This window comes from Sinohyriopsis cumingii, chromosome 2, assembly GCF_028554795.1.
Source record: "Sinohyriopsis cumingii isolate HCF-2022 chromosome 2, ASM2855479v2, whole genome shotgun sequence".
Classification (NCBI taxonomy): Eukaryota; Metazoa; Mollusca; class Bivalvia; order Unionida; family Unionidae; genus Sinohyriopsis; species Sinohyriopsis cumingii.
The window spans coordinates 50,804,765-50,822,009 of NC_142962.1; positions in this window are offsets into that span (position 1 = coordinate 50,804,765).

The window sequence follows — 17,245 nt, forward strand, 5'->3', positions numbered from 1 at the left end:
CAAAAAAAAAAAAAAATATAAAAAAATAAAAATAAAAAAAATATACATTAAAATAAATCACAAATAGCTAAGCTAAACAAAAATAACAGGTAAATAGCCAAGTGGTCAAAGCGAAGGGAAACAAAGGCAATCAAACCACCTCCCTCGAAGAAAACATCTCACGGCGAACATGGCAGTATCAAAAGGACTAGAAGACCAAAACAGAAACGGACACGGGATAAGGCAGAAAGAGCTGAAATAAAGAAGAGCAGGAAAAGGCACAGAATGAAGTTAAACGTCCTAAGGCAGTAAAAGAAGAAAGAACAGGACACTTGCAGACCTTGGGGAATGAAGGCAGAAACAATGAAAAGAGTATGCCTCAAATAATCAAACCACCCCCACCCCCCAGTATGAAAAGAATTGCCTTCCCGAAATCAAACAAAAGAAATAAGGCCACCACCCCCCCCCACATCTACTTATAAGTGTGAATGAGAAAGTGAGCGTGAATGTCTATTGTCGGGATATGTGGGAAAAGCAGAAAAACGAACAAAAATGTCTATAGCATCACACAAATATAGCATACACACTCCCTACCCACCTTTTTTTTCTTTTCTTTTCTTTTTTTTTTTCTTTTTTACAAACAAATTTTACCACATAGGGCTTTCATTCTGACCCACGAAAGCCCTCTTTTGACCAACAACTTACTGGCCCTGAAACACACTGATTGGTTTAAAGCCACACGTACGAAATACTTAACCAAATTGAGATCTCCAAAACAAAATAAAGGGCTACTAAAAGCCTACTAGATGTGAAAAAATTTTCGGAAAATTCAAGTACGCAAAGTACACAAAATTTAATAGACCTTACAAAAGATAGGAAAATTCACAACTCAGGAATATCTGAAGCGTATGTGACAATCACATGTTTGGCAAGATAGTACAGGAATAGCCCAATAAATATAGGGAACTGGGCATTGATTGCAACGAAAATTTAATAATACTGCTGCTGGTGTGCTTCGGTTACTGCCTGAAATGAGAGAGGTATTTTCTTCCGCGCATGATGCCGTGTAAATAAAAGATACGGTCGACATTCAAAGTGGTTTAGGTTAATTTATTATTTTTCTTTATTAAGGTCATTTGCAGAAAGTGTTTCGCTAGGGTGAGAAAAAAAAATATAACAAAAAGAAAACTTTCTTTTCCAACGCTAATACTGTATATATTTCAATTTGTGATTGATGCTATAAATAAAAAAAAATGATAATAAAGCATTTTAGCCCGTGGCTTCGGCACGGCACTCGTTTTTGTGGGTTTTTTAAAATGTTGTTAGTGTTGTTTTGGGGTTGTTTTTTGTGTGTGTACCACACTAAAAAACATACCAGGTATTAGGCCTAACGTAGGAAAAGAAATTATCCTCTATTTATTACTATTCTTACTGTCAAATGACGCAAAAGTGATCAAATTGCTATTAAGATTTTGTTTTGTATAACACTTACCGCTCGTTTTCCTCGAGATAAAGCAGCCACTTCAAAATGATTATAAAATCTGTGACAGATGAAAAACGTGGTTTAAATAATTCGTAATCGCCTGCCTTAAAATACTGTAGGAATTTGCTAATGTATTTCATGGCCCTCGTTTGAATAGATACCAACGATCACGTATATCGACCAAATTTTGTATATTCCTGCCCACAATCATGTATTTTGTATTAAACCGTATATTACACGAGCGCTCTGTGGCAAACTCGTGGGGGGGGGGGGGGTCTCTATTATACCCAGAGGCGTAGCTATGATATTTTGCGCCCGGGGACGAACTATAAAATTGGCGCCCCAGCCCCCTCCCCGTTTAATCATATTTTTGAATATTACCCTTGTTTACTTATTATAATGTAACGTTGTAAGCCTCATTTTGGCGCCCCTGTACCTTGGCGCCCGGGGACATATGTACTCCCCTTCCCCCCCCCCCCCCCCCCCCCCAGCTACGCCTCTGATTATACCTGCTGTATCAGTTGAGAAATATATTGAACAGATCAGGCCCCAATACTCTCGCTCTGAAAAACATTAAAATAATTATATGCAGAATATCGGTAGGTCTCCCTCTTGCCGAAAATGTCAGCACCATATATATTTTGCAAGTAATGTAATGGGTATAATAACACACACACACACACACACACACACACACACACACTTTTTTGGGAGTGGGGGGGGGGGCAACGGACAGATGCCCCCATTTCCCAAAAAAAATAAAAAGTATTTTATATTTGTGTATTTCCCCCTCAGATGTGTTCTACGTTTTATTAAAACAAAATTTTATATAAAAAATTTAGTTTTTAGAATTTTTGATGGGGTATTTATGTTTCCATAGTGTTATCTAAAGGGTTGTTCGTCCGAGTCTGGTTTCCCTCACCTTGCTCGAAGTTCATTCCCTTGAAATGTTTTGTAACCTTTGCTATATGTCGCCTAGGTCTCAGTGTTTGCTATATGTAATGGTGTTATATTGTGTGTGTGCTATATTTTCTTTATGTTTGAGACAGCAAGTATAGATCAAATATCTTTCCCAGTTGTATTTCTTCCTTTATGATGTTATATTGTATCTTTTAATTTGTTTTATGGTTTTCTAATTTTGACGATGGAATGGTGTACTATTTAGATTTTGTTTAAAAAAAATAATTTCCTATTTTATTATTCGAGTGATAATATGTGTCGTTCCTCATAATAGTCTTTAAAGATGTTGATAGGTAGGTTACGCTCGATCCAAGGTTCACGCTTCTTTATTCTCTATGTGTTTTTCCTGGGTCGCGTTAGGCCTCCTTTATTTAGTTTATCTGATTATGCTTTATTGAAAGATCCAAACGTATTTATGAGACCACATTATTCTATAGTGGTCAACCATGCAGTGCGGGAGAAGTTAGTAGGGTTTTAAACTAAGTGTTATACAGTATGTATTTGTGTCTTTATTTTGTCTGTTTATGTTCTACATTGGGTGTTTTCAAAGACTCATGATGGGCCTATGCACTTCACTGAGCCCTGTGACTTAGCCCCATGATGTCATCGCCATTTACTTCCCCCTTATATTTTCCCTGTATCCCTTCCTATATATGTCTTTAGAATTTTCTTTCAGAGAAAGAAGAAAAAAAATTAAATTACAAAATTCTTTTATTTTTTTCTTTCTTCCTTTCTTCCCTTTTCTCTTTTAAAAAAAAAAGTTATATGGGTTTCTTTGAAATATTTGAAATAGAATTTGAAATTTTCTTTGAAATATGGCTGTTGTGGGGTGCGAGGAGGGGGTATGGGTATGGCATCAGCTCGCAATTGCGCTACGCGACCCTTCGGTCTGTAATACCTATTCCTCCCTCCCCCTCTCTCCCCCAATTCCAACATCAATTGCGTTATATCAACCTGACGGTAAGTATCTATTCGTCGTAAGACGTACTGAGTTCTTGTTGTGGTTAATATTCTTATTTTTACCACGTATCTTATTTAAAAATCTTTATCACCTGTCCACAGGATATCATCGTAGTTACTATATAGTCTATACATTTTAGAACGATTTTGTTTTCGTAGTCTAAATCTATGAATAAAATGTTATTTTTGTTATACTTATATTTTTTGCAAATTTTCATTATTAACTTTATCCTATTATGTTTAGTTTTATCACATTGGACAATCGTATGTAGTTTGGTGAAGTTCGCTGTTTTACATAAAGGGCATTTCGGCATTATCCTCAGCATACGATGTTTGATTGTTTCTTCGCCTGTTAGCCAGGTGTTGTGCAGGTATTTAAAAATTATACTTTGTGTTTTGACAGATCTTATTTTCCCCAATTTTTCCAATTTTTTGTCCAATTTACCCCCTCAGTTGTCCTGCTCTACTCTACATTTTATATTTTTGGTTACCTCCTCCCTAATCCAAGCGTGACTTTTACTTATTAAATTTTGCATAAATCTGTTTTGTCTCTATATTTTAAAATTAGTTCTCATATGTTTGCGTGGCACTTCGATTTTTTTATATTAATTTGTTATTTTTGTATATCTCTGTTCGGTTTCTCAAGGTGAAGCCGAACCAGTAGATGTACGGTGCTTCTCACGCTGTAGCCGGGTCTGAGTGCATTTTTTTTTAATCTATTGATTATGTTAGTTAATTATAGTAGTAGAGGGCTCGGCAACCCCAAGCCCCCTCTACTTTTGGCCCTATATAATGTCTCTTTTTTTACATGATGCATTTTATGATTCCATATATAATCTATTATTTCGTTGTCTGTTTTGTTTAAAATTGTATTATCCATATCTATGGATTTAATTATGTAGTTAATATTTGAGTATAAATAAGTCTTGGCCACTTGGGCCCGCTCCATGATAGGTAATGGCGCCATGGCCAGATTTTCACATTTTCTCTTATTTTATTGATAATATGTTCATAATTTTCTACAGCTTCTTTTTTTATTACCAAAGTAAACCCCTAGAGCCTTTACAGTGTCTCTCAGTAAGTGTGTGTGTGTGTGGGGGGGCGATAATCCAGGGTGGTTGCCCCTCCAGTTAACTATTTTTAAGATTTCGTGCTTGTTGTGGTTTATTTTGGAACCCGACGCTTATAGCATTTCCCCTCTCTTATAAAGATGTTGCAATCATATGCATGTTAGAGCATTTTTTAATTCTTTTTTAGGTTTGGTATTTGTATGCCTTGTATAATCAGGGGCGGATTAAGGTTCACTGGTGCCCTAGGCACTGACAAATCTTGGCGCGCCCCTCTTTTCCACGTACACCTGAGAAGATAACCCTAGGGTGTACCATGATCAAGAAACAGAACATCATGATCAATTTGCACTAGTTGTATCAGTTTTTTTTTTTACAAATCTTCATTCTTTTTTCTTTCTTTCTTTTCACCCTTTTCTCAACTTTGTGGTGCCCCCTTTGGCCCTGGTGTCCTATGCACGTGCTTAGTCTGCTTAATGGTTAATACGCCCCTGCTTGCACATCTGAGTTGTTTCTTATCGTGTGACGTAGGATTTATATTGCCATTACGTATTCTAGCATTGATAGTGGACATCCTTGTATCACTGATCGTTGTATTTCAAATTCTTTCGTGCATTTCCCGTTTAATTATCCCAGTGTGTAGGATTTTGGTCCATTTTGGAAATTGGGTCCGAAACCAAATTTTTTAAAAACATTCTTTATACAGTTTTGTTCAAATCAGTCGAAAGCTTTCTCCTGGTCGAAGAGTACCATAGCACTCATCATACCAGTTTCATTTATGTAGTTAATTATAGTTTTAATGTTTAAAATATTGTTTTGTATATCCCTCCCCCACAAGTTTGATTTACATTAATTATCTTGTTTATCCTACCCTTTACTGTATTTGTTAAAATCCTACTTAAAATCTTATAGTCCGTGTTTAAAAGTGATATAGGCCTCCAGTTTTTAATCTCGTCTCTATTCCCTTTCCCTTTGTATATAATTGTGATAACTCCCTCCCTCATAGATTTAGTCATTTTATTTTTACTTAAAACTATATTATTATACAAAGCGTTTAAGATCGGCGTCAGTTCACCGTGGAACTTTTGGTAGAATTCCACGATGAGTCCATCTTTCCCTGGTGACTTTTGTGAGTGTTGATATACTTTTTGTGATTTCTTCATCTGAGATGACATCATCACATTGGTCTCTATGTACTGCTGATGTCATCTCACAGTCGACATTTTTTAAGTAGCTGTCGATTGTGCTGAAGTATATGTTCTGTGTGGTGTGTGGTGTATAGTTCTTTATAATATTTGGAAATATTATTTAGGATATCTTCTTTTACAGTATGGGTTACATTGTTTATTTTGATATTGTTTAAAATTGTATCACCCCCTTTTCTAAATTCTTCTCGCTTATATACGTTTTTTGCCTCGTTGTAGATCTTTGTAAATTTTCCCGCCCTTATTATTCTCCCCTGATTTTCGTCTTCTTCAACGATTTTAATTTTGTCTGTCAATCGTTTTTTTTTTTTCTTTCTCCATCGTCGTTTGTTGTTTTGCTTAGTTCTAATTTGAGTTCGTGTTTGTCTTTTTTTTCTGGGGTTTTTCCGCCCTCTATTTGAGTACTGAATATTTATTCCTTTTATTTTGTTTTTTAAAACATCCCAATCAATTATTATATTAATATTTTCTTCATTTTTGACGGTTTCAATTTCTTTTTTTAATTATTATTTCGACATATTCTTTGTCATTTAAAATCTTATTATTTAGTTTCCATAGTCCTGACCCACATTTTTCTATTTTTTTCATTTTTAGGTCAATAGTGAGCATGAAATGGTCTGATAGCTTTTGGTTGGTTATTGCAGTATTAATATATATTAATGGATCATAAAAATTTCCGTAAAATTTATCAATCCTGCTAGACTGGTTTAATTTATAGTTACCCAGTTGAAATCTCCCCCTATGATTAGATTTTCCATCGAATATTGTTGTAGGTAGGTGTATAAGTTTTCTTTAAAATTAGTTTCTTATTTCTATTAGCTGGCATGTACACATTTATAATATGCCAATTAAACATTTTAACACGTAGCAACCGTCCCTTAAAAAATTCCCCCCTCCTCAAACCTTTCCCAGCTTTTTAAAAATATTATTGTTGCAACCAACTCTAATATCATTATTTGCAAAATTGTTGCATATCTTTATTGCGTTAAGTTTGTCTTCTACTAAAATTTCGAACTCTGGCTTAATTCTATAGTGTGTTTCTTGTATCATTATTACACCAAAGTTTGTTTCTTTGGCTACTTTGTCTGCTTTCGCTTTGTCTATCCCATTGCTGTTGATAGTAGCGATCCGGAAATTTGTTTCTTCCATTTTTGCTTTACTCCCAGGTGCCGCATCACTTTTATATAGAATTTAATTGTATATATTTCAGTTAAAGTTATTATATTCCATTTGTTTTTGTACACACACACCAGCACGCTCGACAAAGAGCGCTTGAGTAATATACAGTTTGATACATGCTACATGGTAGTGGGCAGGAATACATATATAGGTCGTTATCCTTCTCGACCGAAGTAGTAACATTGTTCCAATGCTAACACTCGACGTCCTCGATTTGTGCTTCATCGTATTTGCAGTCTATACACTTAAAGTTACAATGGAAAAGTGTACATGAACATATTTATACCATAGACAGAGCCTTGAAGTACTACTTTTTTCGGTCTAAAACTGTCCCAAAAAGAAAAGAAAAAAAACCCAGCATGTAATAGTTCATTTCGATACAGTTGCACAGAGCATTTGACGTTCATTTTGATGTCAATATATATTGATATCGATTAAGTGCGATTTGTTTTCAAAGCTGCTTTATTGCTGGTAGTGCTTCTGTTTTCAAGTTCGATATATACCCATGGAGCAGTAGTAATACAGAAATCAGAACAACAACCATCATCATCATCATCGGGAGTATTATTATCGTATATGTTGGTCACATCGATGATCATTAATAAAAAGCGGTTGAAATATGAACAATATTCCATCTCTTCAAATAGCAAATAACTAAGCAAAGTGTGTGTGTGTAATTTTTAACGTAGCTTTAAAAAAAAATGCAATCATATCGCTACCATGTCTGCATTGTGACAGTTTATAATGATGTCTAGCAATGTGGCATCATGCCACAAACATACAGCATTTTGTCCCACCCAATCACATTATCCTCACACCAATATCTTAATGATGGGCGCCAAAAGAGGCAGCTGCTAGTACCATTTTTATGTCTTTAGTGTGATTAGGCAGGGGTTTGAATCCGCGACCTCTCGCATCCAAGGCGGACGCTCTGTACAGACACTGCACCACCTGAGCGATCGCTTAGCAAAGAATGTACGATACTGTTTCCTGTTGTTCATAACAACTCGACCTGGAGACCCACCTGACGGAAAATGAAAGCGCATTATAACGTTATAATATACGAATCCGGAATTTTTTTTGATTATTATAATTTTCAAGAAAGTTAGTGCCTTTTAGCATTTGACAAAGTGTGCTTGCAGTTGCATACTAAGGGGAGGGGGAGTTTACTACTGATTTAAAGCATAAAATTAAAACTAAACAACAGCATAACATGTTTATATATCTTATTAAATACGTCTTCATTTGTCTTTCCGTGCGCCAAAATGCCTTCCTACACGAACATGTTCCATATAGGTAAATAAGTTGTACCAATCGTAAACAACCACCGATTTCGACATATATGATATCAATTTATAGGTTTCTCATCAGTTTAAATCGATCTGTGCAAAAAAAAAAAAAAAAAAAAAAAATAATTAAAAAAAATGTGTGAAAATGAATAATAAAAAAGTTGCTATTTGCGACTAATTGTCGCTTGCGATTTTACCGATCTTCGTATCCTTGATGCTTCCATCCTTCCCGTTTAGGGATGGTAGCACCTACTTGGATGCTAATACTATAGATTTGAAGCATATAATTAAAGCTGTACAACAGTAAATAATATGTTTATGTATCTTCTTATTAAGTACGTCTTCATAATGTATGTTCGTGCGCCCAATGCCTTCCTCTACGAACGGTTTCGATATACACGAATAAGTCATACCAATAGTAAATAAACACCGATTTTGACAAATTTCATATTAATATATAGGTTTCTCATCTGTCTAACTCGATCTGTGCCAACAGACATGTGTGAACATGCAGAATACAAAAAAGTGTACTTTTTACTGAATATTGGGTTCGACTTTACTGATCTTCATATCCTTGCTACGTTCATATACCGTTCCCGTTCTGCGATGGTAGCACATACGTCCATGCTAATACTATAGATCTGAAGCATAGAATTAAAGCTGTACATAATTATAAAATATGTGTATGTATCTTATTAAGCACGTCTTTATCTGTCTTTCCGTGTGCCTACATCTGACCTATACGAAAGTTTTCCATATGGGCGAATAAGTCATACCAATCGCAAAGAACGATTTTGACACGTTTGATATCAGTTGATAAATTTTTATCAGTCTAAATAGATCTGTGCCAATATAAATGGGTGAAAATGCAAAATAGAAAAGTTGGTATTTTTCACTCAGTATCGCTTGCAACGTTACCGGTCATCGTATCCTTGCTACGTCCATCTGCCATTCCCGTTTTGCGATCGTATCACATTTTTTCGATGCTAATTCTATAAACCTGATACATATAATAAAAGCTGTTCAACGGTAAATAATGTGTATGCGTCTTATGAAGTACGTCTTCATTTGTACGTCCTTGCGTTTAGTGCCTTCCTAACCGAATATTTTCCATATAGGCGAATAAGTCATACCAATCGCAAACAACCAACGATGTTGACAAGTTTGATATCAATTGATACGTTTCTCATGATTCTAAGTCGATCTCTGCCAATAGACATGTGTGAAAATGCAAAATAAAAAAGATTGTTCTTTTTACTGAATATCGGGTGCGACATTACCGATCTTCATATCCTTGGTACGTGAAACTACCATTGCCGTTTTGCGATTGTACCACATATTTCGATGCTAATACTATAAATTTGAAGAATATAATTAAAGCTGTACAACAGTAAATAATATGTGTGTGTATCTTATTAAGTACGTCTTCATTTGTCTGTCTTTTCTCCTAATGTCTTCTATACGATCGTTTAACAAACAGGTGAATAAGTCATTACAATAGTAATAAACACCGATTTAGCAAAATTTGATATCAATTGTTAGGTTTCTCGTCAGTCTAAATCGATATGTGCCAACAGAAATGTGTGAAAATGAAAATAAAATAGTTTGTATTTTTGACTCGATATCGGTTGCGACTTATACGTGCCTCTACCATTGCAGTTTGCCACGGTACCACATATTTCAATTTTAATATTATAGATCTCAAACATATAAGGAAAGCTATACAACAATATATAATATGTGTATGCATCTTATAAAGTACATCTTTGTGTGTCTGTATGTCCGCTCAATGTCTTCCTCAATGAGCGTTTTCCATATAGGCAAATAAGTTATAACATTAGTAATTTTTTAAAAACGCGATTTAGACGAATTTGATATCAATTGATAGGTTTCTCATCAGTCTAAATTGATCTGTGAAATATATAAATGTGTGAAAATGCAAGTAAAAAAGTTGATATTTTTTACTTGGTGTCGCTTGCGATATTACGGATCATCAACGGATCATCATATTCTATATTCTACCTACGTGCCTCTACCCTTGCCGCTTTGAGATGGTACCATATAATTCGATGATAATCATTTGAATGTTAGTGCTTCTAGATCTTTACAACACGAACGTTTATCTTAGAGTCGAATAAGTCATACCAATCGTAAGCACACACAGATTTTGACAAATCTGGTATTATTTGGTAGGTTTCTCATCAGTCTAAATTGATCTATGCCTACAGAAATGTGTGAAAATGCAACCTAGAAAAGTTTATATATTTTACCCAGTATCCTTTGCGACTTTACCATTACCAATCTTCATATCCTTGTTACGTGCCTCTAGTATTGCTGTTTTGCGATGGTATCACATACCTCGATGCTGATACTAGTGATATGAAGCATATACTTAAGCAATAAAACAGTAAAAATTATGTGTATGTATCTTATTAAGTACATCTTCATTTCTCTGTCCGTGCGCCTATATCCGTGCAACATGATCGTTTTCTATAAGGCTAAATATGTCATGTTAATCGTAAAAAAAGCTACAAAGATTTGGACCTATTTGATATCCAGTCATTGGTTTCTCATTAGTCTAAAACGACCCGTGTCAATATAAATGTGTGAAAATGCTACCTTGAAAGTTGCCTTTTTTGTCTCGGTATTGCTTGCGACTTACCGATCTTCATATCTTTGCTACCCGCTTCTACCCTTGCCGTTTTTTGATGGTTTGTATATAACCAAATAAGTCATGCCAATTGTAAAGAACCACCGATGTTAACACATTTGATATTAGTTTATAGGTTTCTCATCCTCCAAATCTTTCTGTTTTTAAGAAACGTTTTTCTAATTCAACTAACGGGTCATCACGCTAAAATTACGCTACTGACAAATGTCACCTTAATATCCTACATACTAAACTTAGACAAGCAGGTAGTCTCCTGAAATCCGACCTTTACATGGTGAATTTAGTTAACTCTTTCACGTGTGCATGTGCTTATGATAATGAAGAAGTTGAACACTTTGTCTATTGCCCCTTACCTAATGCCAAAGATCCCAGCTCTTTCGCTCTACCTTTCAATACACTTCTTGGTTAAGTCTAGATTTATCATTGAAAAGTGACGTGACTACTCACCTACAATAAGATGTCTTTCTGCTTGTGTGATGACCCGTTAGTTAAATTAGAGAAACGTTTCTTAAAAATAGAAAGATTTGGAGGATTTCGGATATCATCAGGCAGAGAGTTCTAAAGACGAATCGTATATGGTAAAAGGTCGTGTGAAAATATAAAGTTTGGTTGAGATTGGTGTGATACTTTGAGAGTAACGTAGACGATAATTAGATGCCTCATATCTCCTTTGTGGAAGAAGTTCGTTTAAATAGTTAGGTACTTGAGTATTTATAATCGAATACATAATGCATAATCTCTTCCTTTTCCTTCGTTGTGCAAACCAAGCAGTTTCCGCATAAAGAGACTATCTAGAAGAATTAATGGGTATAGATCTGGAACGATCCGTGCATCTTCCATCTGATTTTCCCCCCTTTATTCTGATCTTTCCGAATCTTCAATAGAACAATTATCCCAGACTCCAGAAGTATATTCTAAGGTTGGACTTATGAATAGTGTATATAATTTAGCTGAAGTCAACAATTAGTCTGCATTTAGACGGTAGTGTTTTATCTCCTTTCTTATACATCGGTATGTCATACGCTAGCTTGCACTGTGTTAGGAACACGCTGGCTGGGAGTGATTTATTTAAATGTATTTGCAATGGAACATACATTTCTTCAACTATACTTGTACAAGTTTATTACTTATTGGATTGGTTCCAGCGGTTTTGTTTAGGTCAAGACTAGTTACTACATCTATAATTTCTTGTTTATATATAATGATGGCAGAAATAAAAGTTTCATTTCTAACTTCAAAATGCGGTAACTGTTTATCATAATTTTTTAAACGTGTAACATATCAAACTTCCGAGTTCAACAGGTCGCACTTCTCCTGATCACTTGTTGCAAATTTAGATGATCATTTCGTACGTTTCAGTGGAGGTAATAGGTTCCATGTCTTTGTAGAATGTACTTGTTATCTTATTATTTTCCAATAATGTCGAGGATTTGATCCGATGGCAGGGGTTGAACCTGCATCCTTTCGGTCACAGGTCTGAGACGCTAACCACTGAGCCAATGTTGCTCCTCTTAAGATTAATATACCCATATGATATTTTCCAGTATCATACGTAACTATATGATACGTTTAATAACACCCAGTAACTCAGCAAATGCCGGCATGACGACATATGAATTGAAGGTGTAATGACGAATGTAATTTAAAGTCAATTATGTAACCTATTTTTATGCTTTTTATTGAATATCATTTCTGTCATGTGATACACATAACATAATCTTACATTTAAGTTTATTTAAAATGAAATTTATGAAATTCGTTAAATAGTTTCAATCTTTTGCGACTCTCGTGAAAAGATCCTTCATTGCTGTTCATATAATTTTACATGTCATTATATTTCTTTATTGATTTGCACTTTGGTTACAAAAGAGACAACTTTTGCAATTTAAAACTTATTTCATCTATACTACACTAGTATAGCTCATGAAATGAAGGCAGTTTACTTGGCCTCTAATTCATCTATAGGGAATGATACCTGCGGGAGACTGCTCTATCTGACCAGTGTGTAACTATGGAAACGGTAATTTAGTGACCTCTTCTCCAGCCTCGAGCTTTAGGTTAAGATTGAAATTCGCTGTCTTATGTAATGTTCTGTATCTGTAGTTTAAAGCTGGGAGAATTATACAAAGAGAATAGCAAGTAAACCCTTCTGTAAATGGAGCAAACTCGCACTTTTACACTGTAAAACTAATTTATCTTACAATCATTTATGAATAATTAAAAATTACTGAGTAGTAACTAAGAATATATAAATTCTTTAGATGGAGACCCAAATTTCATTTTTTAAATTATCGTATTTTTTATGTTTACTTTCCAGATACATTTTTAAAAAAATTCTCAAGAAAATATGAAATCTGACAAAAGATAACGAAAGTCTTATTATTTTGATTTTTTGTAAAGAGCAAAGAAAGAAAACTATTAATGACATAAGCTTTCATCATGACATATACACACTAGCCTCCACAGAAGTACCTTTATGACAGTACGGTTAAAATAGAAATAAATATGCATATACAGTTGTAAACTTTCCCGATTTATGACTAAACATTTATACTGTGATAGGGTATTCTTAGTAAGTAAAATGTGTATTATACAATGAATGAATAGGAGGTATTCGATGAATGGACTGCACGCATTTCAGGTGCAGTGGCTACTCAAGATTATTTACTGATGCACAAACTAGTTATAGTTGTCATACTGGTTGTCATTCCAGGGATACTGACAGTCAGTGATTTCCACCTTGTAAAATCTTTCCTCTAGGGCGGACAATAATAATAGTTTCTGAAGCTGATTTTATTAGCAATGGTTTGCAAAATAACAACAAATATCCTTGTGTTTTATCAACTCATTATGGTTCCGCTACTTTGGTAGAACAAAAAGGAATGTTCTTTATTGTTTTATGAATTTTATGCCCTGTGACAATGGCCAACATTTTGTAGGTCACGATCACTTTGGCATAAACTTATTTTATGCATGGCAGTTGGAAACTACGAAAATCTTCTTAGAGGCGAGCTGTATAATCGGCAGTTACATTGTTATTCTGAAAGAGTTCTGATAACTAAATAAATAAGTAAATAAATAAAAACACCATCTTTTATCATTAAAAGTTGCCAAGTGTTGTTTATACATTGTACGTGGCGTAATTCGTAAGTTTACTCGGCATATTTTCAACTCGGTAACGCCTGGTAACGGTCATACTTTTACCTAAATATGTGGGTCCTTTGAGAGCATCGTAAATGTATGGAGGAAAAGAAATAATTGTATTTTATGCTCATCTCAAAAGATTTGTTTGTATTTCTGCGAAATAGTCATGCCTAACCAGATAATAGCACAGACCCCCCCCCATTGTAACTACAAAGCCTTGAGCAAGTGCGAAGTTACCAGTTAATTTTATTGTTTGTTTCTATTTTTCAAGTTGTCTTCGTGTGTGCGCGCGTAAATTGAAAGCTTGTTATTACCAGTCAATATCGTCAATCATATTTGCTCCATTATTCCATGCAGATAAGAAAGGAACTAATTTTGTGTTGAATTTGTGCCCCCCCCCCCCCCATCCCACCCCGCCCCGGCACGGTACAATAAACAAACACTTGATTGAAAATAAAATAAAAGAAACTAACCTTGCATTGTTATAATGTATTCCTTCTTTTTTCATCATGCGAAATTTACAGAACAAAATATATCAACGAACTCCGTAAATGTAGCGGATGCCGGCATGCGTATGCATCCTTACTGTGTGTGTATCGCTAATGTCAGATAAAAAAAATATCGCAAAAGAGACGAAAATATCACCAGATTGCTTGAAGGCGCCTGCCATTCACGCATGATAAGTTTCAAGGTGCAAACGGACCAAGATTATATTGTATCCAGGTTAACTATACGACGATATCTCGCAAATAAAAAAAAAAATCATTATTTTAAAGAACATACAATGTGAGTGCAAATGATAATCTTTCGCAGGTATGAGTTACGAAAGTATCATGGGGGGGGGGGGGCACCAGACAGATGACCCCCACCACACAAAAAAGAAAGTGTTTTCATGTACTCTTGTATACCCCAAGATGTGTGTGCTTGTTTAAAGTTTAAAAAAGGAATTTTGATCAAACTTTTAGTTTATAATTAGTCCTAGTGTTTTCTAAAGGGTAGTAGTCTGAAACATGGGTCTTATTCCCATTTTCAGATTTCATATCCTTGATTTTTAGTGATCTTTGTCAAGAATTTTCTATGTTCCGTGTATGCTATGTGTATCAATGCTATGGTGTGTGTATGCTATATAGTCTGTGTGTAGGGACAGCAATACTATGTCAAATTTGTCTCTGTTGTCTTAATATATATTTTTCTATGGACTTTTCAAATTTATTTGTTTGTCCTGGTATAAATTTAGTTGCTTTTGAATTAATTTGCAATTTAGAATTCCGGCGAGATGAACGGTATACTACCATTTGAAATTAAAATAAAACCTTTTGTTTTATGTGATTGACTATGGTGTGGTGTTTCTCACATTAAAGTCTATTTTCAAAATGAGGTAGGCTGTATTCGAGTCAGGGTCCGCACTTTCTTTCTTTATTTATTTGTGTTTCTCCCGATTCGAGTTAGGCCTCCTCTCTAGTATTTAATTTATAATGTAAAAGAAGTAAATATCCAACCCAAAACCCCTTAGGAAGCTTTATACATTTACTGGTTTGGTTTTAGCATGAAAAACATAAGTGACATCTACAAAAATAATAAACTGGTAAAAAGACTAGAAACAACAAGGACCTTTAGAAGTATAAAGGAACTTTTATGTAAATATAGGGAAAATGAGGAACTTTGGGGAATTGAAACTAAGGAAACATATAATTGGATAAGGGAAAATTTAACCTCTAAAATTAAAAATAAAGTAGAGGAGGAAATATCTCGGTTAATTGGGACAGACCTTAGAGGTACTGGACCAACATCGGCTCTCCAAAAATACAAAGCTTGATATTCAAATATCTACACGACATATGCATACATGTAAATTATCTCATGTGCAAATGTGCGAACTTCACAAAATATCATGCGATGGCACAGTGCGAGTTTAGGAAACAAGACAGGATACAATTAATTATGGAGATATCCAAGAAATAAAAATACAGAAGAAACCAAGTTTTATATCAAGACGGCAACTTTAACAAAACTTTAATAGGAAAAATAACAGATAACATAACTAAAACCATGATGGCGTGTGACCAAGTCATAAACATAAAAAAAATGAATAGGCAAATTTTTTTGTAATCCTTTCAAATTAATTAGAAAAAAGAACTTCTATGAAGATTTGTGAATGGGAGGGACGGGGCTGCAAAGGGTGAAAAGAAGGGGAGGGAGATGGGGCAATGGATAATCTCCCCTTAAAGGGGACCATCACAAAGTGAACCCTTGCCCTCATACCCCCACCCCGGATTGGAATCTGCTGTAGCCGCCACCCTTTTAGATTCTTATAAATTTTCCTAAACAGCTTCAGTTTCTTTTTATTATCCATTACAATTAAAATTAAATAATTAAATAGACTTTAATTATATTACGCAAACTATCACAAATCCTAATTATCGGGACAGAGAAACTATATGGGAAAAGAACGAGATAATGACGTCATGGGGCTATGAAAGAGTCGGGAAAAACACCTCATATAGGAAACTTTACATACATACACGAAAACAAAGGATCTAATAAGTCTCTCTTCTAATTCTATTTGCTCAAAATGTGCAGCTCTCGTACTGCACGGTAAATCCCCACTGTGTGTGTGTGTATGTGTGTGTGTGTGTGTGTGTGTGTGTGGGAAGAACAACCATTTTTAGAGATTTTGGCAGAAATCCAATAAATAATTTGAGACGGCCTAACTCTAGGTGGGAGAAATACAAGCAAATAAAAAAGTGTATGGACTCCAACTCGAGTACAGCGGATTTCAATTTACAAATCCAATATGTGAATAATGACACAATATATTTGCACACAGAACACATTAAGTTTTTTTTTTCTTAATTAAATTATAATACACCGTTACTTAGCCAAAATTCAAAAATATATTAAATAAATAAAAATAAACCTTTTCTTGATCCGATTATAAGGTCCTAAGATTACTGGGGAGATCTGGGAAAAAATAAAGGCTATCCCAACATGGAAGCAAAATATAGCATACACAAACTATAGCATATATATATATAGCACACACGGGATATAGGCGACCTCTAGCCAAGGTCAACCAAGAGTATAGGGAAGGGATTTCAAGTCAGGTGATGGAAAGATGGAAACCTATTCGGAAAAACAACCCTATAGATAAAACTAGGTTTTAAAAGAAATACCCCGTTAAAAAGGAGAATTAAATTTTTTTGACCTAAATTCTTTTGCATAATATAAAACATACAACACATGGGGGGGGGGATAAATACACATAAAACACTATAATTTTTTGGAAAAGTGGGGTGGGGGGTCTGTCT